Source organism: Pinus tabuliformis, chromosome 2_2 (genome assembly GCF_031772625.1).
Source record: "Pinus tabuliformis cultivar Carrire ecotype Pingquan chromosome 2_2, CPIR1, whole genome shotgun sequence".
In the NCBI taxonomy this organism is placed as follows: domain Eukaryota; kingdom Viridiplantae; phylum Streptophyta; class Pinopsida; order Pinales; family Pinaceae; genus Pinus; species Pinus tabuliformis.
The window spans coordinates 116134605-116160252 of record NC_142300.1 but is presented as its reverse complement, the minus strand read 5'-3'; positions in this window follow the sequence as shown (position 1 = coordinate 116160252).

Genomic DNA, 25648 nt, shown 5'->3' with positions numbered 1-25648 from the left:
AATTGGTTGAAACAGCTCCTAGGATAGTGAGCTCGACCCCTAGAGGCAAGGAAAGATGTTAGATTGCCTATATTATTTACTTTCTTGGTCATTTTCATGGTTGGACTCTTGAGGGAGAAAGCTTCTATTGTATTACTCATCATATCTCTGCAATTTTGGCAAAGGAAGAAAGACCAGGGTTTTGCAGTCCTTTTTGGGATTCCTGTGGTTACATGTATTGATGGTGTGTTTCTCTTTGTACTTGTAAGTTTTTTATGTGAATCATCTTCTTACTTTTCCTTCTGCAAATTAGGCAAATGAAGTGTTAAAGTAGAATTCATGATTGCCATGCTCTGCTTTTAAGTTTGCTTAATATCAATGTTTTCATCTGTTTAAGGGGAATTCAAGGTGATTGCTTGCTCTCCTTAGCTCCTCACCAGTCATTCTCATCCATACAACTCTTTCAAAGGCATCAATACAGTCTCCTATCTTGCCCCAAAGAGCCCCCTGCGAAAACTGTGTCCAATCCCCGCACCCAAAATTGCCTTTCCCCGATTTTCCACCAAAATCCTAAAAATCTCAAATCAATCCTTTTATCAGTTTACTAGCCTAAAATCAGTGTTCTATATTGGTTATCTCCGCCCTTTGAAGATCTTTGCCGAGATATACCGGAGAGAGCCCTCTCTTGCCCCGTAGGGCTAGCTACAAGGCTAAGTGGTTTGATGTTGCCTTGGAGTTTGCCTTTCTCAGCCTGAGGTGAAATTTCAAGCGCTAACATACTGGCGACCATACTGGGGAAGAACAAATGGTTTGCTGGTTGATGTCATTTGTTTTATAAGCTACAGACGGAGCCTGAAGTTATTCCAGGTAGCCTTCGAAACGCTTTTGCTTTGCATTAGCAGAAGTAGATAAACGCTGCTTCAGTCAATCTCCGGTCTAGCTTGTAAACGTGACATCTAACTTGTTAATTACTCCAGTACATCTATCAAGTTCAGATCTGATTGTTGATGGTGGAAAACGATCAGACACTGACAAGGCTGAAATCATTCACTAGCGACTCCTTCACTGAAAACTCCAGAGATCAATGCTTCATGGTGACTTCACTGCAGGAAGATTAGTAGCTTTGAGCTTTTCAAGATGGATCGGATTGCAAGAAGATACGCTCCCCTGAGCCGAGATCACATCCCTGGTTTTCCAAATAAAATTCCGAAGGTAGATTGGTCAAGGAATTTGCCTACATTTAATGATGATGGTAAGAAGGATGCTGCTTTACATCTAGTTAGATTTCATATGCATATTCGCAAGTTGAAGGTGGTTTTTCCTGAAGATTGCTTGATGAAGATATTCCTGGCCACTCTGGAAGGTGCAGCTCAATCCTAGTATGAAAATTTGCCGCAGGCCTGTATTTACTGTTTAAAGGATTTTCATGCCTTGTTTATTGAAAGATATCAAGCATCTTATCCATCATTAAATTTAGTTCATGACTGTTGCAAACATGCTTCAACTTTTATTGAAAGCCTTGAGAAATATTATGAAGATGATAATTTTATGGATGTTGAGATCATGGAGGCTCTGTATGAGAATCCATTTCAGCAACATGAAGAGAACCTAATGGATACCCATCAAGATGATCAGGACATTCTGCAGCAGAATCAAGATCAGCAGGTTGAAGATAATATGGCTGAAAATGATGAAAGGGAGAATGACATTTCAGATCTGCCCACAGAAGACAACAGCATGCAAGTAAGTCCAGTGTTGATTGTAGATTGTGATAATGTCCAGTCAGCTACTCCAGGTTCTATTGAAATAATTTGGAATGCAGAAGACACAGTAATTCATACTGTTAGTCCATCATTAGAAAACAACCTTCATGAAGAAGCAATCCAGTCAGTTCATGAACAACAAGGTGAGATCTTTGTGCAAGTAAGTGATGAATCTCCTTTCAATAACTCAGTAATAAATGATAGTTTGAATGCCCTGTCATATGAAGATAATTACTATTTAAGCAGAAGAAAACAAAAAGTCTTATCTCCCTTGTCTGAAGATGAGATAGATCAACTCTTGAAAGGTCATGCTATAGCCCAAGCTAAAGCAGATCGGCAGTGTGCACATGGTCAAGAAGGTGATGGTGGAACTTCTTCCTCTTTTGAAAATGATGACAGTTTTGTAATTAGCTTTATAGATCAGCAAACAGATAATATTTTCTTTCACAAAGATGATAAGGCTGTCATGTTTGATAATCTCGAAGATTGTTTTTTGTTTAAGAATGACCTACAACACATTCACACCACAGAAGATCAAAACATTGAGGATTTCCATTCAGATTCCTCTTCATATGTTTCATGTGCTGAAATGTTTTTCCAAGAAGAGATCTACTCATCCATTTGTTCAGGGTTGTTTGAAGCCTATGAGCATACTTTTACCGAAGCACATGATAAAGGTAGATCAGAATTTGAAACAAAGGGTACCTTGTTCTTTCAGCAGGAGGTGGCAATGTCAAGTCTTCATGTTTTCCAGGATCCAATGGTAGATTTGTTACAGTCAGCAGTGAAGGTGATTATTGCAGTATTCAGTGATGAAGGAGATCATGGTCAGCTATGTTTTTGGATGCCCAGTTACCAGTATCTATTGTTGATCATGAGATCTGATTAGGAGAATCAGTCAAGAAGGCATCTGCTTGATTGGTTACATTGGCATTATGATATAGTTTGATGGTATGTTGTCTTGTAACCTAGGCGGTTATGTACTGCCATCAAGTTTTAAGTTTTAAGTTTAGGTCTTGAGTTAATTTGTTAGAATCAAGTTTTTTCCATCATTTCAAGTTGTCATCGAGTCGGTTTGAGTCAAGTTTCAGTTAAGTTTCAGTCAGTTTTTAGTCAAGTTTCATTCAATAAATGTGTCAAAGGTTTTGTGTTATCCGTTCAAAATAATGACTCCATCACCTAATGGATGAAGGCACTGTCTAGCTCTTACAGCGATCTGCGGTTCTTGGCACCTCCAAGGAGCTACCATCCCCATTGGATCCAATGTTAGTGTCAGTCTTTCCAGCCTTCCTCCAGTGATCAAATATGCTCTTACAAAGTGGTCTCAGAGTGTCAAGGCCAAATTTTGTCATTTCAAAGAGTTTTCAAGCAAAATTTGGTCACTAGGCATTAGGTCTATGGTTTGCTTTCACTCTTTTCAAAGTTGCCCAAATTCCAATCTATGTCACTATTCATCTGAGTCTATCATCATTCATAGGGTTGTCATTATCATCTCAGTGTCTAATGATTCATTTTACACCTTGTTCATGCTTCAGTTGCGCGTAGGTAAGGTCATTTCCCTCTCCTAGGGTTTTGAAGGCAATTTCTCTTGGATGGTCAAATCATCGGCAAAAATTGTTTCTTGATGTTCATACACCTTCCCCTATCCTTAAAGTACCTTACCAAATGCTTCCCATCACTGAGATTCCCCAAATTCCTCATTTTCGCACAAACCCTAGTTTCTAGCTACAACCTGGCAATTTTCTAGGTTGCGCCTGTGTTTTGCCCTTTTGGACCCCTTCCCCTCACTCGATCTCCACGATTCCACTTTCCCCTGCTTCCTAACATCCCTCCCTACTTCCAAAAATTTCCCCAAGAATTTAGAAGCCTCTTATCCCCTTCATTTCGCTTCATTTCAACAAAATTCCTTGTTTCACACATCGGGATAAGTTTCACTCAAAAGATGTTTCAGAGCAATCAAAGATGAATTTTGGAAAACTGAGAGAATTTTTGTCCAAAACATGCCAAAGAAGAAAAACCTCCTTCACTTTTTACACAAGTGTGATGGTTTTAGAGAAATGTCAAAAATACAATCGCTAGATCCAAGGAGGTTGAGCAAAGCACTAAAACGGAGAAAAAGACCCGATCCACTCCAAATTTTGCCCAAAGCCTCTTTGACTGAGCGTGGTACTTGATTGGGGACTCCCAGCTCAAATTTCAAGAAATTTGTAGAAAATTTTGTCAATTGTGAATATTTTGTGCCACACACAGGTTTTTGCTCTCAACGTGTAGCGCGCCACGTGCTACCCTGAAGATGGGCAACTCCATTTCATGAAAACTCAGCATTTTTGGATTTTTCATGCAAAAATACACTTTCTCAGCAATTTCCAAGAGATTCCATCAAGTTTTGAGCCTCCAGAAGGTCAAAAAACAAGCAAAAAATGACTTTCTGCCACCTTTTTGACACACAGGAAGCAGTGTTGGGAGATTGCCATTTTGTAGGGGAAAATGGTCACCAAATTCAGAAATTCCACTTGGGTTGGAAAGTAGACATCCATACCTTTCCAACAAGCCCACTTTTGCCTCATTGGGACTCCGGGAAGTGCCTCAAAATCAGGGCCAAAGGCGCACTATGCGTTGAGATTCAGGGCGCTACGCATCAGGCTATTTTCACAGAAATGCACCTACAGCTCAACAAAACACAATTTTGACTAGGTTTGACTTTTTGGAGTGGATTTTGATCCTCCTTGATGTAAATGATGTAATTTTATGATACTTTGACACTTATTTATCTCTTCTAGAAGATTCATTCATGAAATAGGCAAAAATTTAATGAATGAACTGGTTTCCTAGCTTATAGAGGCAAGTTGTTTTGACTGCCTAGATTTTAGTGCTTAGTTTGGAATTGGTTGAAACAGCTCCTAGGATAGTGAGCTAGACCCCTAGAGGCAAGGAAAGATGTTAGATTTCCTATATTATTTACTTTCTTGGTCATTTTCATGGTTGGACTCTTGAGGGAGAAAGCTTCTATTGTATTACTCATCGTATCTCTGCAATTTTGGCAAAGGAAGAAAGACCAGGGTTTTGCAGTCCTTTTTGGGATTCCTGTGGTTACATGTATTGATGGTGTGTTTCTCTTTGTACTTGTAAGTTTTTTATGTGAATCATGTTCTTACTTTTCCTTTTGCAAATTAGGCAAATGAAGTGTTAAAGTAGAATTCATGATTGCCATGCTCTGCTTTTAAGTTTGCTTAATATCAATGTTTTCATCTGTTTAAGGGGAATTCAAGGTGATTGCTTGCTCTCCTTAGCTCCTCACCAGTCATTCTCATCCATCCAACTCTTTCAAAGGCATCAATACAGTCTCCTATCTTGCCCCAAAGGGCCCCCTGCGAAAACTGTGTCCAATCCCCGCACCCAAAATTGCCTTTCCCCGATTTTCCACCAAAATCCTAAAAATCTCAAATCAAACCTTTTATCAGTTTACTAGCCTAAAATAAGTGTTCTATATTGGTTATCTCCGCCCTTTGAAGATCTTTGCCGAGATATACCGGAGAGAGCCCTCTCCTACCCCGTAGGGCTAGCTACGAGGCTAAGTGGTTTGATGTTGCCTTGGAGTTTGCCTTTCTCAGCCTGAGGTCAAATTTCAAGCGCTAACATACTGGCGACCATACTGGGGAAGAACAAATGGTTTGCTGGTTGATGTCATTTGTTTTATAAGCTACAGACAGAGCCTGAAGTTATGCCAGGTAGCCTTCGAAACGCTTTTGCTTTGCATTAGCGGAAGTAGATAAACGTTGCTTCAGTCAATCTCTGGTCTAGCTTGTAAACGTGACATCTAACTTGTTAATTACTCCAGTACATCTATCAAGTTCAGATCTGATTGTTGATGGTGGACAACGATCAGACACTGACAAGGCTGAAATCATTCACTAGTGACTCCTCACTGAAAACTCCAGAGATCAATGCTTCATGGTGACTTCACTGCAGGAAGATTAGTAGCTTTGAGCTTTTCAAGATGGATCGGATTGCAAGAAGATACGCTCCCCTGAGCCGAGATCACATCCCTGGTTTTCCAAATAAAATTCCGAAGGTAGATTGGTCAAGGAATTTTCCTACATTTAATGATGATGGTAAGAAGGATGCTGCTTTACATCTAGTTAGATTTCATATGCATATTTGCAAGTTGAAGGTGGTTTTTCCTGAAGATTGCTTGATGAAGATATTCCTGGCCACTCTGGAAGGTGCAGCTCAATCCTGGTATGAAAATTTTCCGCAGGCCTGTATTTACTGTTTAAAGGATTTTCATGCCTTGTTTATTGAAAGATATCAAGCATCTTATCCATCATTAAATTTAGTTCATGACTGTTGCAAACATGCTTCAACTTTTATTGAAAGCCTTGAGAAATATTATGAAGATGATAATTTTATGGATGTTGAGATCATGGAGGCTCTGTATGACAATCCATTTCAGCAACATGAAGAGAACCTAATGGATACCCATCAAGATGATCAGGAAATTTTGCAGCAGAATCAAGATCAGCAAGTTGAAGATAATATGGCTGAAAATGATGAAAGGGAGAATGACATTTCAGATCTGCCCACAGAAGACAGCAGCATGCAAGTAAGTCCAGTGTTGATTGTAGATTGTGATAATGTCCAGTCAGCTACTCCAGGTTCTGTTGAAATCATTTGGAATGCAGAAGACGCAGTAATTCATACTGTTAGTCCATCATTAGAAAACAACCTTCATGAAGAAGCAATCCAGTCAGTTCATGAACAACAAGGTGAGATCTTTTTGCAAGTAAGTGATGAATCTCCTTTCAATAACTCAGTAATAAATGATAGTTTGAATGGCCTGTCATATGAAGATAATTATTGTTTAAGCAGAAGAAAACAGAAAGTCTTATCTCCCCTGTCTGAAGATGAGATAGATCAACTCTTGAAAGGTCATGCTATAGCCCAAGCTAAAGCAGATCGACAGTGTGCACATGGTCAAGAAGGTGATGGTGGAACTTCTTCCTCTTTTGAAAATGATGAAAGTTTTGTAATTAGCTTTATAGATCAGCAAACAGATAATATTTTCTTTCACAAAGATTATAAGGCTGTCATGTTTGATAATCTCGAAGATTGTTTTTTGTTTAAGAATGACCTACAACACATTCACACCACAGAAGATCAAAACATTGAGGATTTCCATTCAGATTCCTCTTCATATGTTTCATGTGCTGAAATGTTTTTCCAAGAAGAGATCTGCTCATCCATTTGTTCAGAGTTGTTTGAAGCCTATGAGCATACTTTTACCGAAGCACATGATAAAGGCAGATCAGAATTTGAAACAAAGGGTACCTTTTTCTTTCAGCAGGAGGTGGCAATGTCAAGTCTTCATGTTTTCCAGGATCCAATGGCAGATTTGTTACAGTCAGCAGTGAAGGTGATTATTGCAGTATTCAGTGATGAAGGAGATCATGGTCAGCTATGTTTTTGGATGCCCAGTTACCAGTGTCTATTGTTGATCATGAGATCTGATTGGGAGAATCAGTCAAGAAGGCATCTGCTTGATTGGTTACATTGGCATTATGATATAGTTTGATGGTTTGTTGTCTTGTAACCTAGGCGGTTATGTATTGCCATCAAGTTTTAAGTTTTAAGTTTAGGTCTTGAGTTAATTTGTTAGAATCAAGTTTTTTCCATCATTTCAAGTTGTCATCGAGTCGGTTTGAGTCAAGTTTCAGTTAAGTTTCAGTCAGTTTTTAGTCAAGTTTCATTCAATAAATGTGTCAAAGGTTTTGTGTTATCCGTTCAAAATAATGACTCCATCGCCCAATGGATGAAGGCACTGTCTAGCTCTTATAGAGATCTGCGGTCCTTGGCACCTCCAAGGAGCTACCATCCCCATTGGAGCCAATGTCAGTGTCAGTCTTTCCAGCCTTCCTCCAGTGATCAAATATGCTCTTACAAAGTGGTCTCAGAGTGTCAAGGTCAAATTTTGTCATTTCAAAGAGTTTTCAAGCAAAATTTGGTCACTAGGCATTAGGTCTAGGGTTTGCTTTCACTCTTTTCAAAGTTGCCCAAATGCCAATCTATGTCACTATTCAACTGAGTCTATCATCATTCATAGGGTTGTCATTATCATCTCAGTGTCTAATGAGTCATTTTACACCTTGTTCATGCTTCAGTTGCACCTAGGTAAGGTCATTTCCCTCTCCTAGGGTTTTGAAGGCAATTTCTCTTGGACGGTCAAATCATCGGCAAAACTTGTTTCCTGATGTTCATACACTTTCCCCTATCCTTAAAGTACCTTACCAAATGCTTCCCATCACTGAGATTCCCCAAATTCCTCATTTTCGCAAAACCCTAGTTTCTAGCTACAACCTGGCAATTTTCTAGGTTGCGCCTGTGTTTTTCCCTTTTGGACCCATTCCCCTCACTCGATCTCCGCGATTCCACTTTCCCCTGCTTCCTAACATCCCTCCCTACTTCCAAAAATTTCCCCAAGAATTTAGAAGCCTCGGGATAAGTTTCACTCAAAAGATGTTTCAGAGCAATTAAAGATGACTTTTGGAAAACTGAGAGAGGATTTTGTCCAAAACATTCCAAAGAAGAAAAACCTCCTTCACTTTTTACACAGGTGTCATGGTTTTAGAGAAATGTCAAAAATACAATCGCCAGATCCAAGGAGGTTGAGCAAAGCACTAAAACGGAGAAAAAGACCCGATCCACTCCAAATTTTGGCCAAATCCTCTTTGACTGAGCGTCGTACTTGATTGGGGACTCCCAGCCCAAATTTCAAGAAATTTGGAGAAAATTTTGTCAATTGTGAATTTTTTGTGCCACACACAGGTTTTTGCTCTCAACGCGTAGCGCGCCGCACGCTACCCTGAAGATGGGAAACTCCATTTCATGAAAACTCAGAATTTTTGGATTTGTCATGCAAAAATACACTTTCTCAGCAATTTCCAAGAGATTCCCTCAAGTTTTGAGCCTCCAGAAGGTCAAAAAACAAGCAAAAAATGACTTTCTGCCACCTTTTTGACACACAGGAAGCAGTCTTGGGAGATTGCAATTTTAGAGGGGCAAATGGTCACCAAATTCAGAAATTCCACTTGGGTTGGAAAGTAGACATCCAGAACTTTCCAACAAGCCCATTTTTGCCTCATTTGGACTCCGGGAAGTGCCTCAAAAGCAGGCCCAAAGGTGCGCTATGCATTGAGATTCAGGGCGTTACACATCAGGCTATTTTCACAGAAATGCACCTACAGCTGAGCAAAACGCAGTTTTGACTAGGTTTGAATTTTTGGAGTGGATTTTTATCCTCCTTGATGTAAATGATGTAATTTTATGATACTTTGACACTTATTTATCTCTTCTAGAAGATTCATTCATGAAATAGGCAAAAATTTAATGAATGAATTGGTTTCCTAGCTTATAGAGGCAAGTTGTTTTGACTGCCTAGATTTTAGTGCTCAGTTTGGAATTGGTTGAAACAGCTCCTAGGATAGTGAGCTCGACCCCTAGAGGCAAGGAAAGATGTTATATTGCATATATTATGTACTTTCTTGGTCATTTTCATGGTTGGACTCTTGAGGGAGAAAGCTTCTATTGTATTACTCATTGTATCTCTGCAATTTTGGCAAAGGAAGAAAGACCAGGGTTTTGCAGTCCTTTTTGGGATTCCTGTGGTTACATGTATTGATGGTGTGTTTCTCTTTGTACTTGTAAGTTTTTTATGTGAATCATCTTCTTACTTTTCCTTCTGCAAATTAGGCAAATGAAGTGTTAAAGTAGAATTCATGATTGCCATGCTCTGCTTTTAAGTTTGCTTAATATCAATGTTTTCATCTGTTTAAGGGGAATTCAAGGTGATTGCTTGCTCTCCTTAGCTCCTCACCAGTCATTCTCATCCATCCAACTCTTTCAAAGGCATCAATACAGTCTCCTATCTTGCCCCAAAGAGCCGCCTGCGAAAACTGTGTCCAATCCCCGCACCCAAAATTGCCTTTCCCCGATTTTCCACCAAAATCCTAAAAATCTCAAATCAAACCTTTTATCAGTTTACTAGCCTAAAATCAGTGTTCTATATTGGTTATCTCCGCCCTTTGAAGATCTTTGCCGAGATATACCGGAGAGAGCCCTCTCCTGCCCCGTAGGGCTAGCTACGAGTCTAAGTGGTTTGATGTTGCCTTGGAGTTTGCCTTTCTCAGCATGAGGTGAAATTTCAAGCGCTAACACAACCCACGTCTTTTACCAGGCTCCAGAGCACTTGTCCAACCAAGGCTCCAAGACTATTAACTCAACCCACAACTTTTAACGGGCTTGAGATCATTTGTCCAATCAGTGATGCAGGGCTAGTAACTCAACCCACCAAGGGCTCTAGAGCATTTGTCCAACCAAGGCTACGAGGCTAGTACCCCAACTCAAGTTGTTACAGGGCTCCAAAGCATTTTTCCAACTAAGGCTACAAGGCTAGTAACTCAACCCAAGCCATTACAGGGCTCTAGATCATTTGTCCAACCAAGGTTGTAGGAAATAATAACTCAACCCAAACTAAAGGAAACACAAGAACCAACTAGAAAACAAAGAAAATAAATTCACAACACCATGGCTATCCATAAAATGGCGAGGCTAGGAAAATCCGTTGTCAATCCAAGCAATCCTCCATCCTAGTGACAAATCATGACAAAGAAACCACATGCATGTGCCATGCATTCCAAAACTAATGAGAAAAACATACATGCAACTCGATACCTGCAAGAAAAACCCACTGCAGCTGTTGATACCTATGCCCTCTTGCACTTTCCTTCTCTTCTTTTGCCTTCTTTCTCCAAAACTGCAAGTATGCCACACTCTCCAAGAGTGCTCCAAGAAAACTCTAAGTATCTAAGGGTGAGAGAGAGAGAGCTCCAAAACTGAATTGATCCAGTCTTGCCCACTAATCCTCAAAAGCCTTTTTATTAATGAGGCTTGTATTTTCTTAATTTTCCTTAATTTTCCTCCTCACATGCAACATATGACCTTTCACCTTCCTTTTTTCCTAATTTCCATTATTTTAATAAATAAAATGCCAATAAATGCCTCATGCCTTTCTAAATCCTTTTCCATTTCCTTTGCTAATTTACTTAGCCATAATAAACCGAATCAACACCCATTGGGGTGTTTCTCCACCATTAAGCTTGGAATACATGTCCCATCAACGTGGCCCTATATATATTTTTACATGGAATTTTCACCAGGGCTGTTACAATAAAAGTTAAGGATTTTAATCAGAGGTGAAATAAGATATTGAACAAATTTTCTATAGACATGAGACCTCATAAATACTTCATAATTGATTACTATGCTTCAGCGTTTCCAGCAAGCATTTCACAATTCATAAAGAGAGTCGCGAAAGAAACTTTGATGCAAAATTTTGAAGAAACCATCACGGTTGAAAAGGACTTGCATGTGATCAGAGTAACTGTCAATGATGAATCATCTAAAGATTCCAAGGGGACTGGAGAAAGGTCTCATGCATCGTCAAACAAGGCCAAAGATAAAGAAGCTATTGATCTTGAAAGGTTGACCACGACCATCAAGTCTTTGTCCAATGAGTTGGTAGAGTTGAAACAAAGGACAAGTGAGACCAATTTTAGCAACAAGCCCCCAAGTTCAACTTCCTAAGAAGGAATAGAAACAACAACAGTAATCAACCAACTAAGTATGTGCAGAGCACGTATGTTATGTTGAATGTTCAAAGCATGGGTATGGATCAATACTATTATTTTCATCAAGAATATCATTCAGAAAAGATGTTCCCACAATGGAGCCACAACATGAATGCTCTGGCTGAACACATTATTGATACAATACTTTCAGATGAGTAGACTGAGCAGACATAGGAAAAGGAATAATTTGTTGTGGTTGAGGAGACTGTTGGTATTTGATAGATAGTGATACTTTTAGTTGTGTTTTCACAGCTAAGAATAAAAATCTTGAAGAACCACCACTAAATGAGGCCCTTGTGCAAGAAGCACAATAGTCGATACAAGTTGAGAAGTCGTGGCCTATTTCTGGACAAGAGTTGAAGAGCTGAAAAATTGAAGAAACAACTGTTAATGAAAATTACACCGTCTATTAACTCAACTCAGAACACTCAAAACATGTTTGGAAGTGCTTCTACAACAAAGAAAACTTATGCTAGTGGTACAAGCAAGTCTACCACTCCATAAGTGTTGAAAACAGTCACTCCTCCAGACACTTCATCAATGCCCACTACACTGGATTACAATATAGTGGAAGAAATGGAGAAAGTTCGCGCGAATATTTCATCTTCAAAGTTACAAGGATAGAGAGCTTGCAGGAGCTACTTGTCCAAGCCCTTGCCAAATCTTCATGAGTTGATAATTCTTCTTCTTCTTAGAAGGTATCCGGTAAGTGTTATGGTCCCCTATAATTGGTGTTTAACACTATAACATTAGAAGCCAATAATCTCTACCCTCCATTTTTATTGACCTTCAAATTTTTCAATTACAACGTTCACAATTGTTTAGTCGATTCTAGTGCATCTGTGAATGTAATCCCATTATATGTCGCCAAGAAAATAAATGCCAAATGGGATAAAACCAATGCACATATTAGTCATTTGGATATGTCTCTTGTACATCCTACCATTGAACTCAAGAATGTTCTTATCCAATTATCATTTGATCACCGAGTTCACCAGTGTATAAACATAGTAATTATGAACATTATAGAAGCCTACGACATACTACTAAGAAGATACTAGTCAAGCAAATTACAAGGGTAATTTTCTACTGATTGGTCACATCTATGGCTTCCTTACAAAGGCAAGAATAACCAAATCTAGGTGGAATCAAAACTTTACATGGAACACACTATCTCACCCTTCGAAGGGAAATACGAGCCTATTTATTTCACAGATTTGATTTTCAAAAATCACTTTCTGGAAACTAACCTAGGATTTTATCTTGCTCAATCTTCCCCAATCCCACCAAACACACAGTTGGAACTCCTTCCTAGTCTGTTAAACACACATGGACATCACAATAGATATGAAAGATAAATCATGCGATGCAATTTTATTAACAAGAGATTTACATTTATAGTACATTATGTGACTCTTGGGTTTCAGATCCCAAGGTCTCTTGGACTGCTTAGTCTTTTCGGCTTCCACACTAACCCATTTAGGATTAGGTGTCCAACATTCCCCCCCTTAATCCAAAGGGTTATGTATGAGTCCAAGAAGAGAGCTGTAATACAACATGTGCAAAAAATGCATGGCAGCACTAGGCTGAATGTGCTATATGAAATGTTGGTATAAAGGGCAGTGGTTTAAGGATGACCACCAACACTGGAACGCTTAGTGCAGTTCCCGGAACTCTTCCAAAACTGGCAAGAAACTGAAGTTTTCTGCTAGAGGAAGTGATCCTATTGTTTTAAAGAGGGAAACCTTCAACCATAAAAGGGAGGTCTCACCCCGCATAAAAGGTAAAACTTCAACCTGAAAAGGGAAGTCTCAACCTGTGATGGTTTAAGGATAACCAACAACTCTGGAATGCTTAATGCAATTCCTGGAACTCTTCCAAAACTGGCAAGAAGCTAGAGTCTTCTGCTAGAGGAAGTGTTCTCAATTGTGTTCCTGGAACTCTTCCAAAACTGGCAAGAAACTGAAGTTTTCTGCTAGAGGAAGTGATCCTATTGTTTTAAAGAGGGAAACCTTCAACCATAAAAGGGAGGTCTCACCCCGCATAAAAGGTAAAACTTCAACCTGAAAAGGGAAGTCTCAACCTGTGATGGTTTAAGGATAACCAACAACTCTGGAATGCTTAATGCAATTCCTGGAACTCTTCCAAAACTGGCAAGAAGCTGGAGTCTTCTGCTAGAGGAAGTGTTCTCAATTTTGTTCCTGGAACTCTTCCAAAACTGGCAAGAAGTTGAAGTCTTCTGCTAGAGGAAGTGTCCCAGATTGCCAACTGAAGGCATGTTCAGGCATCTTTGTCTCTGGCTACAACTCTGAAACTGGTGTGGTAGGTTGTGGCTCAGGCTCGCTTGATGTGACTTTGAAGCTTGTAGATGACCATCATTTCCCCCCCTGTCAGATACAAGGTGAGATGATGGAGGAAACTCAACTGCAAGACTGTTCAATACTCTGGAACAAGTTATGATATGTGTTTGGAATATCTTCTTGGCTGTTGATGCCCATTGCCAAGAAGCGATCCATCCAAGATGAATCTTTGTTCTTGCAGGACGTTTGTTTCTGAAGCATCTGTTTGAAGAATGACTCGTTTTATGACAGTGCTTACATGGATGAAGATCAAAACAGTGATCTTTCAAATGGCCAACTTGGTCACAGTGTTGGCATTTCACGATCTGTTGTTGTTGTTGTTGTTGTTGCGGAAGAGGGGCAGATTCTGGAACAGCTGAAGCTGAACTGTCATGAGGAGTAGGCGAACTGTTATGAATGAATCCAGCACTCTGAAACTGAATGGGCTTTGATTAGTCTGGAATATGAAAGGACAAGTCCTTATCATATCAAAGACCAGTTATGTGCTTGTTGTGGACAAGCTGTTCCCAAGGTCTGATGATGGGCTTGGGAAGTGCAGACTGAGTTTCTGCATCTGCATGTACAACTGCTGCTTTATTGGATTCTGATTCAACCTCAATATTACTAATTTCACCACTTGCTGGTTTAACTTTGAACAACATATTGTTTTGAGCACAAAACAATTTGGAATGACAAATCTGTTGAAGCTCATCTTGCTGGAACTGAGATTCTAGTTGCAAAAAATCAATCTTTTCTTGTGCATCATGCAGGCAGGTCTGAATGCCACAAAGAGTGTCTTTGCTAACATTTACCTTCCCACTAATATTGGAGTGTATTAGTGTATTCAGTAACTCTAATACATCATCAAATCTAGCCATTGTCTCAACAAAGAAATGAACACTCAACAATCCTAGTGGAGACTATAGCAAGTCTAGACAAACCCCAACTATTGAAGATTTCAAAAATTAAGAATATCAGTTTGAAAAAGGCACTCAACTAATTCCAGCTAAGAATTTAGCCAATCACTAATAGATTTGTGTCCAGCAAGAATGAGAGGCTCAAAGTCCTTCCAACACAGATACAATAGATATGTTTCACCCTTAAAATGCTTAGGTATACCAAGATACGCTTTGTATGAATGCACAACTAGATGACTTCTTCCTTCTTTGAAATTTGAACTTCAACTACAGGAATGGATTACATATACCTCTGATATATCAACTCTAATAATAACAGAGATCTGAAGTAGAATATACCAGCAAATGTTAGGAAGAACAGTGGTTGTAGATAAGTGTTATAACATCAAAGAAGCTCCATCATTACAGAGAAAACACCACAGTGATAATATATGCAACGTATTCAGCTCCAAGACAGAGAAATAAATATGGAGTGTCTTCAATATTGATCCAATCCCAAACTGCTATGCATCTGTTAAAAATCAACAGTTTTGCTTTTGGGTTGACAAAGCTGAAGTCCAATCTTCATTCATTCTTTGGTGCCATAAGCAGAGCAAGCAATGGATGGCTTATAAACTCATTCTCTTTCTACCATTCTAATCTCCATTCTCCTTTTCCTTTTGGCGCTATTAAACTTATCTCTCTGAGTCAATCTAAATCCATCTCACAGAGCAGTCATCGTAAGCCCAACGCTCTATCCAAGGAGAGCCTATTGAAGCAGGCAGTGGCCTCTATGAAATTGGACTCTGAAGCCTATGTTTCTATTTTGTAGGCCTGTATGGACACCAAATCTATTTCCCAGGGCAATCAACTCCATGCCCACATGGTTGTAAACGGGGTCGAGCAAGAAACTAGCTTGAAAACGAAAATTCTGAGCTTCTATGTTGCCTGTGGGAGAATGGATGATGCACGCTTGATATTTAATAGAATGTCCCACCGAAATGTCTTTTTATGGAATGAAATGATCAGAGGATATGCCTGGAACGAGCCCTTTGAGGATGCACTGGCGCTCTACTACTAGATGGAACAGGGTATGCCCAGAATGGATATGCCGGCGAGGCTTTGGCACTTTACAATCAAATGCAGTTGGCAGATGTGAAGCTCACTTCAGTCACCATGGTGAGTGTACTTCCGACATGTGCGCAGCTAGCAAGAACGGAGGTCGAAATAGGAAGAACGGAGCAACGATGTTGATTGTAATTGCACCGAACCAAATAAGCAATACAAACTGATCAAATGGCTCGTTCCCGACACTAATCAGATCCCTATCAAGGACATGACAATAATGGAGCAGAATGGATCTCACTTTGTGGTGGATGGCAACGAATTGTATGTTAATGGGTGGAATTCGTACTGGTTAATGGACCAAAGCGTGGACGATTTCAACAGGCACAGAGTGAAGAAAATACTCAGGAGAGGTGCGGAAATGGGTCTCACCGTGGTTCGAACATGGGCCTTTAATGATGGAGGATGATACCAAGTAGTGTTATGGTGACAACACTCTGAATGTGTGCATAAATACCACAGCGTTCACAACATTCAACATAAATATCACAACGTAAATACACAACATTTCAATATATATAACACAGCAGTCAATGTCATACCATCATCCATTTTCAGTGCATAGCACCTCCGATACACACAATTCAACACAGAGATGGTCCACTGCCTCCACTTTGATGAGTTTAGCCCGACGTCCTCAGTAAACAACCCTCACGAGCCTCAGGAACATCTTGCTGCAACAGAAAGGGCCTCGGGAACAACTCGCTATCACAGATGTTGCGTCATAGTTAGCTCACTGGTAAAAATCTGAGCATTTTAATATAATGCAGAAAAGATTCAATATAAAGGAGACTCGTCCAGGCTTCAATAAAATCTCGAGTGAATTCAAATCAATAGCTCCCAAAAAATGGGATATAAGCTTCCCAAACAACACTGCTCATTCGTTCTTCAGATTTGGGCGGAGGCTTCAAAGATCGCGGCTGTGTAAACCAGCCATAAAGCAGGGCTAATATGCCCGAGAAGTCACACGAGACTGTTGGCTTTGTCCAGTCAACATATAAGCTTGAATCAGGCTCTGGGCTTGCAGAAGATGCAATCCAGACACCGTCACTGCAGCTCAGACCTATAGATCAGGCTTTTCGGCTCTTAATCGCATCACGCGTGCTCTCCAAGCAATGTCGGATAGACTCGGGCAGCGTTCTCTACTGATATTGAAAGCCATTGCAAATATCTTGTAAAAGAATCTTCATACACTTAAATCTTCATACTGCCATTGCAAATCGTAGAACCCCACGGTTTCTAGCCATAGTTATACTTCATCTATTTGTCGAATGAGTGGAGAAACAAAAGGCCTGTTAAAAAGCGCCCACTGCAACTGAGGTTCCAATCCGGTCCATGGCGTCGGTTGAGGCGGACTATATTGAAGAGAAGAGGACTGCGAGATTGGAGCAGAGAATATATTGAATATGAAAAAGGTAGCTAACAGAACCGGCGAGCGAGAGTGAAATAGCCTTTTGACGAGGCGATCAACTTCCCTTTCTCTAGTCAGATCCAACTGGTCCACACGATGAGGAGTTGAACTTTATATTCGAAATCGATTGGGTTGTGTAGTAGGCAATAGAACACCAGCCCGCACAGCGAAATCCATGAGCCCTTTTCACCCGAGAATTCGAGCCTCAAATATTTTTTCTTCACCCAATGATTGATACCCTGTGCAAAGGATTAGAGAACGACTATGAATCAATAAAGAGCCGAGGTCACAATCCGAACCACCCGGCCACTGCATGCTAAAAGACACGACACAACCATGGGATTCGAATCTGTTCTCAGTGCAGCACCTCCTCTCGATCTATAATCTTTTTTTCTCAAGGTGGATTCTCAGTCCATTTCTTAAGAGCGAAGCCATTTGGAGCTGACCCGTCGCAAACCATAGCAACTTAATATTTTGTCATACCCGTGGCACCAGAACAGCCAGATTCATTCTGTACCAAGGCCTAGTTACATAAATAAAACCTCTGCGACATTATTTGACACCCATTAATTGTTTCTCGGACCAAACAAGGACAGTGCAAACGTTTCAAATCAGGTCAGGATGACAGCATTCAGTGAGAACAGTGCTCAGGTCAGGGCAGGTGTGAATTCATTCAACATTTTCAAGCGTTAAACAACTACTGTCAGCGCATTCTAGGGAATTTACATGCAGACCTCTGAGCACACAGCGCATGGTCTCACATTCATTACAATGCAGCCAACGCTCCAATTTCTGGCAGAGGGACAGGGAATAATGAGGCCAATGACAGAAAACTTGCGGGAGTTACAACACAAAAAAACTAATTTGGGAACCTGGGACCTGTGGCAGCATCAACCCATAGTAACATGAGCGTTGTAATGAGCAGCATCAATGCATACTAATGTAAGACCATGTCAGACCACCGTACAGCACACAGTAAAACTGGCAATTCTGATTAGGAGAAAGACAGAACTGACATGTATATAGAGACCACAAAACAAGTGGCTCAAATTGGAGCAGGACCAGCAATCGCCCGCTCTGATACCATGTTAAACACACATGGACAACACAAGAGATATGAAAGATAAATCATGCAATGCAATTTTATTAACAAGAGATTTACATTTATAGTACATTATGTGACTCTTGGGTTTTAGATCCCAAGGTCTCTTGGACTGCTTAGTCTTTTCGGCTTCCACACTAACCCATTTAGGATTAGGTGTCCAACATAGTCCAACTAGCAGAAATGACTTATGTACAGTAAATATTAGTAGTACTAGTGTAGGATATAGCTTTGGTGTTTCTGATGTATGGATTTTATATTTTGACTGTTCTAAGACATATGAGGGCTCTGGAGTTGGTTGTATTTTAGTAAACCTACAATAGAGAAAATACTTGATCTCTTTCTGCTTGGAATTCAAGTGCACCAATAACACCACAGAGTATGAAGCACTCATATTGGGCCTATAGAAAGCCATAGACCTCAAAGTGGGAGTTCTTAAAGTAATAGGTGAATCTGAGATTGTCTTATGATAGGTATGGAATACCATACAGTGTGTGTCACCTAACCTTAAAAGTTATCAATAAGAGGTATGACATTTATATTCACAATTCCAAGCTTTCAATATTGTTTATGTTCCTAGAATATGAAATGTGGCTGCAGATGCATTAGAAAATGTTATTGCTAGGTTTTCACTGCTTAGAGACAATTTTTCTATTGAACTTATTTATAAGCCGTCCATCCTTGATAATATTACTAATTTGTGAATTTTCAATGATGACCAATAGATACTGCATTTCATGGCGAATGGTGATGTGTTTAAATATGCAACCATCGATGAAGACGAGCACGACAAAGCATTGCAAGATGCATCTGGAGTGAATAAAGAGAAATCCATGCCTAAGGGCGTGGTATCATTAGAAAAGTTGTATGACTTGTAGAATCACTTTCAAGGACCGGTGAACGTGAAGAATCACAACTCAACTATGTCACATGAATAGATAAATCTTGGTACATAAAGTGATATGAAATTTTTCAATCTCGATACTTGTTGCACACCTCAAGGGTGACAATATTTTATCCGCCTTTTCAAGCAGTATTGGGATGTGTTCCTGTGGACATATGATGATCTCAAAACTTATGACACACGAATAATCAACATGTCATTTTGATTAAAGAAGGGGTCCAACCCTTCCAACAGAAGTTTTGGAAATTTCATCTGACACTTGAGCCTCTGATCCAAAAGGAGTTAAGGAAGTTGTTGGCATTCAAATCATTTATAAGGTGCGACACTAAACGTGGGTTTACAGTTGGGTCCCAGTAAGGAAAAAGTTCAGGGAGATATGCTCGGGCGTAGATTTCCAAAACCTTAATCACACCTCGAACAAAGATAATTACCTGGTGCCATTAATGGAATAAATCTTACAGACAATATCAGGGTCATAAATGTTTTCTTTGCTTGATGGCTTTTCAGGCTACAACCAGGTTCTAGTCTCAGAACCTGATAGATTGATAACAACATTTCAAACTAAGTAGGTCATATTTGCTTTTAGAAGAACGCCATTTGTGTTGGTTAAGGTCGATGCAACCTTCCAACATGTGATGGATATCACATTTTGCAGTTTGATTGGTGAGAGGATGGTGGTGTGTATTGATGATGTCACGATGTTTTTTAGCAATGTCGAAAATATGGGATATCCCTTAATCCCACGAAGATCATTTTCATAGTGTTCGAGGGAAATATATTAGGCCACATCATAGCAAAAAGTGGGATTAAAGTAAACCTTGAAAGGGTCAAGGCTATCACGCAAATTCCCTTCCTAGTGAACAAGAAAGCCATGCAGGCCTTCTTAAGGAAGATAAATTTTCCCCACAATTTCATCTTCGATTATGCCCAAATAATGAAACCCATGTAGGATATGGTGAAGAAGGAAGCAATATACAAGTGGGATAAAAGGGAAAAGGATGCATTTTCTCGTATAAAGCAAGCATTCGTAGAAGCACCAACCTTGTATAACCCAAATTTCAACAAGGATTTCCTACTCTACACCTTTTCTTCTTATACTTCTCTGGCCACCTTTCTTATGCAAAAGATGATCAAAATAATACGCGACTTTTATCTTTCATTAGTGCTAGCCTACAAGGAATTGAGCTTAACTACCCCTCCATTGACAAACATGCTTATGCAGTCTACAAGGCAGTGAAGCACTTCTGACCCTATCTTTTAGAGAATCATTGTATTATCTTTGTTCCACACACAACAACCATATCATTGTTTGTTCAACAAGAGCTGGGTGAAAGAAAAGAAAATTGGATGACTGGTTTACATGAATATGATCTCGAATTCAAACCAGTTCACACTATCAAGGGTCATGGTCTATGCCAGCTAACAGCAAAAGAAATGAATACACCTAAAGATGATTCATCTAGATGGGAGAAGGAGATCGAGATGTACAATGTGGAGTGATCTCCCCCCACTAACATTCCAACCTATTGTTATGCGGACGTGCAACAATATCTTGGGCACAATACTCTTCCCTCTCATTTATCCACACAATGGGAGAGGGAATTCAAACTGAAAGCTCTATCTTACCCGTTGGTATATCAAGTGATTTTTAGAAAGCACCATAACAAAGTCCTGTTCAGATGCATAAAAGCACCAGATTCAGAAAAGGTTTTGTGTGACCTCCATGATGGGCTAGCCGTAGGACACTTCACGGGTGGCACTACAATGCACAAAGTCATGCAACCTGGTTTTTATTGGTCCACACTTTTCAAAGATTCTCATGATTACGCTTGCAAGTGTCTGGTCTGTCAAAAATGTGCCAACAGAGAAAATAAGTAAGTCGCCTTGTTGCAACATATCGTTGTGGAAGAACCATTTTAATAATGCAACCTGGATATTATCGACAATATCTTTCCGCACTTATGGAAGAAGCATTGCTACATTCTTACTACCACAAACTACTTCACACAGTGGACAGAAGCAGTTCCACTCAAGCAAGTGAATGACCAGGAAGTCATAAACTTAAAAAAAATATCATTACCAGGTTTGGTGTTTGACTTCCCCTATTTTTGACAATGGAACGTATTTTTCATCGTTAAAATTATATGATTTTGCATTAGAAAATGACACCATAATGAAACATTCTACTAATTACTACCTGTAGGACAATGGTCTTGTTGACTCTACCAATAGGAACCTTAACCGTATTATAAAAAACAATGTTTTCTTTGAACAACATAACCGACACTTTTCTTTGGTGAATGCCCTATGGGATGACCGAGTCATGCCTAAACCTTCTCTGAATACATCTCCTTACTTCCTTGAGTATGAACATGAATATGTCCTACCCCTAAACATCTATTTGCCTTCCCTTTCAAATTTCACAAGAATCTCAAAGGTAAGCCATGCCTATTAGTTCACAGTAGGATAAACACTCTTCTCAAGTTACAGGAAGAAACAAAGAAGGCTAAAGATATTTTTTTATCTCAATTAGAGTCTTATCAAGAGATGGTTTGACAAGAATTCTGTAGGGAAAAATGAATTCAGTGTGGGTGACCTGGTCTTGAAGTGGGACAAAGACCACAAATATAAAGGTAAACATACTAAGTTCTAATCCTTGTGGATATGGTCGTATACTGTGCACGAGAATCATTTCCATCACACATATCGTCTCCAATATTTGTGTTGGAAGTTTGACTCTCTTCTTGTTAATGGCCAAGATTTAAAGTAGTATTTTCAATGATGGTTTAGGGCTGTGTCCTACTCTATGTACATAGTTTATTCTTTGTTGTTGGTTTTTTTTAGTCTTGCATTTCTATTTCTTTTCGTTTATGTAAATAAGTGTCGCTTGTGAACATGCTCTTTGGCTTCGTGAATATGGTTGAATTTAAAAGAGTCTTGTGACACTAAAACTTGGCTAACCTTCAATCCTTCTTCTTCATCTTGGTTACACCATTTGGTCGATGATGTTCTGACAGAAAATACAATCCTTGCGTAAGGAAAGATTGTGTTGAGCCATGATATATGTGCCCATCCTAGAAACCTTATGCCCTATTTCAATTCGTTACGTTTCGGTGTTTTCCACGCTTATCCAGTGAAGTAGAGAATGGAAAGGGGAAAATATAAACGAGAAAACCAAAATCAGAGGTCTTATATATGCTTCTTTGAAGGAACAACCTCTTCTTCTCTCAATAAGTCAGGATCCCTCTTCCGCACATGAAATGAATAAGTGCTTATACATAGTCCTATATATATAAAATACATAAATAAAGGGTGAAAGAAGAGAAAGGCTTCCTACACAGGGAGGTGAAGTAAGCAACTCTGTCAGGGTATTGTCCAGGATCATTGACAACAGAGAAATGTTTGTGTTCCCAAAGTGACTCCGCCATGGAGCTTTCTAGGCCTGTTGTTAGTGATGCAACACTAGCGATAAAAAACTATAATCTGAAATATAAAGCTCGCAAACTAAACTACCCTTCCTTGATTTGAAATATTGTGATATTGTTGGTCTCATGTTTGCGTTTGACTGAGAAAGGACAAAGGGGATTAAGTTTGTGCATGGGGTAAGTAGGGAAATCAATGTGCCCTGAATGATGGATCAATACTTCCAGATGAACTAGACCCTACACAAAAGAGTCAACCAAGGCAGAGAAGCTGGAATTCGACCAGTGTGTCACCAATTATTGTCACTGCTACAATACCCTCCAAGATTTTGGCCTACATCCAACTTTTGGAGCCTACTTTAACTTCACATGCTGTCATCACAAATGTTAAGTGTCATTGCATGTGTTTTATCTAATTTTTATGGTCTCGTTAGTGAGAAGATGAAAGTGTCGTCTTCTAGCATGTTAAGTGTCGAACATGGTACACAAGCTAGTTTTGGTGTGTTTAGGAGATAATTCTTATGAAAATAAGTTGTTCTTCCCATGAAAACATCTATTGCACTCATTTCTAAAATTTCAAGCATTGTCGCACAAGTGTCGTCATAGTCGTTGCAAAGAATATCTTTGGTGTCACACTTAGTGTCAGCCGTCGTAAAGTTGTCCCATTGAGGAAAGTATGTTATTAATGTGTTTTGAGTGTTCCTTATTGTTTCGTCAAGTAATATAAGTGCGAGGTCTTAATCAGAGTCATGTTTTCTTCATATTTATTTCACTAATTCAACACTTAGTCAAATTTGGGAAAACTCCCTGATCGAACCACTTAGCCTCTTTCAACCATCCTGAACTACGCACTATGTAGTCTCAGCCCTCAAACAACCACCTTGTCTCTTGGCACTATTTAATGTGAAATTTTTTCCTCCCAAAATTGCACACTTCGCAATATTAGTGCTCAAGCCCAACTCTTGAGCTCTAGAATTGCACAATATTTCCATCCATCTAGGCCTAAACTGTGCATTATGAAGTCTCAGTCCTCAAGCCTCAGGCTTGATCTCCTTAACTATGCAATTTCACAATCACATGGCCTTCCTCTCCTTCAACACTATGCAATGGGAAAACTCAGTGTTGAAGCCCTCAACCTAGCTTCTTGGATCCCTCAATTGCACAATTGATAAGTTGAGTTGAGCCTAAACTATGCATTGTGCAGTCTCAAGGCTCAATCCTAACTCTTAACTGCCTAAGCTACATAATTGTGAAGTCCCCAAGCCTCTCTCTCAGTCTACCACCCAATTCTAGCTCAGTCAGTGGATCATCATGCGACATCTTAGACTAGGGGTTTATCAGACTGATGTCACCTTGTCACGAGTGAATTACATGCCCATGTACTCTATCATGTCATGACAGGATGATGAATAAGGATACTGAGAAGAATACCATGCTAGAAGACACCTCTGTAGCTACAAGTACAAGTTGATCAATCAAAAGGAAGCAAAGGGACATCAAATGAGACAACAACTCAAGATATAATAACACTGAAGACTCCTCATATCTCAGCCATATGGAGGTGGAAGAAGAGATCATCCTCAAGAAGACACAAAGAAAGAAACAATAAATAATGGCTTGACATTGCCATGTCATCAGTGTCATGTCATGTCACGAGTCATCATGTCCCACATCATTTTGTGGATTATGTAAATTCTTATTTGAAAATGTATTGTAAAGTGGAAGTCCAAAGGACATGTACAAAATGTAAAGAGTCATGTAAGATTTGAAAAGTCATAGGGAAGTCAAACAATCATGAGGGTAGTCCAAAAGTCACAAGGGAGATGAAGGATAACCCCATTTGTTATATATACACCCTCACTGTACAAGAAAGGGAATTTTCACCTTGGCTTCTCCCATAAAGCACCAGAGAGACAAAGTTAATACTTTTGGGGAGCAAGTAGTGGCTCCAATTCTCACTATTGAAGCAAGTGATGTTCATTGTATTCATGCATCTTAGGACTTTTACTTAGTATTTGAAGCCTGATGGCCAACACATTTTTCATGCATGGATTGTGAATATTTTTAAGGCTATTATGTAAATATTTATGATTCATGTTTGATTTCACCTGTAGTAAAGTAATTGAACTATTTAAGTTATTTCAAAGCTTATAATATTGCGAATGTGCTGTAGTGGTTGTAATGATCATCACATCTTTGTGGACTATTATGCTGGATGTTAGATGAATCTATCATGTTTGTGTGTGTCTTTGCTAGGGTGGTACTATTACCTCTCTCTTAGAGGCTCACTTTCTCATCCATCCATAGTATAAGAGCCTTGATGTACTTGCATTCGAACATTCACAAGACGAAATTACTTTCTTTTCGAAGGAACATATGTGATTCTCTCTCTTATTGACAACTAAAGCCAAGGAAAATCTTTAAGTAGATGACAATCGAGCCGTATTTCGAATGGGTCTTCTACACCAAACGGTGTGAGGCCTAGTTGAGGCCACATATCGGGGAGCCTCCTTTGAATGTTGGCAGGTCCAACACTGTCAACACCACCATAGGATTATATACAATATATTTGATGAATTCACCATCTGATTCTTTCCCATTTTGTTGTTTCTTGAACTCCTTTAGATTTTCCATAAGACATTGCCTTGTGTAAAAATCAAAACCAATGTGTTGGATTTCTTGTACCAGGAAGTTAGTTCCAGAACATGATAACCAAGGCTCTACCTATTATCTTAATATATATTTTGAGAAGAGGAATGGGCCCCAAATTGGTGATTATTAAAAATTTGGATGGTTTGGGTAAGTTTTATGATGCCTTATTGATGTATTTTAATGATTGATTTTTAATTCCGTGTCAATAAAATCTTGAGATTTAATGAAGTTAGGAGCCATGAGTTCCTTAGTTGATTTGTGAAATTTAGAGGGAAATCAATTCAGTCCCGAGGATTTTTCTTTTATCATCATTGTAATTTCTTCTTTAAGCTCATCAAGTAAAAGAAAACAATCACAAAATGTGTTTTGAGA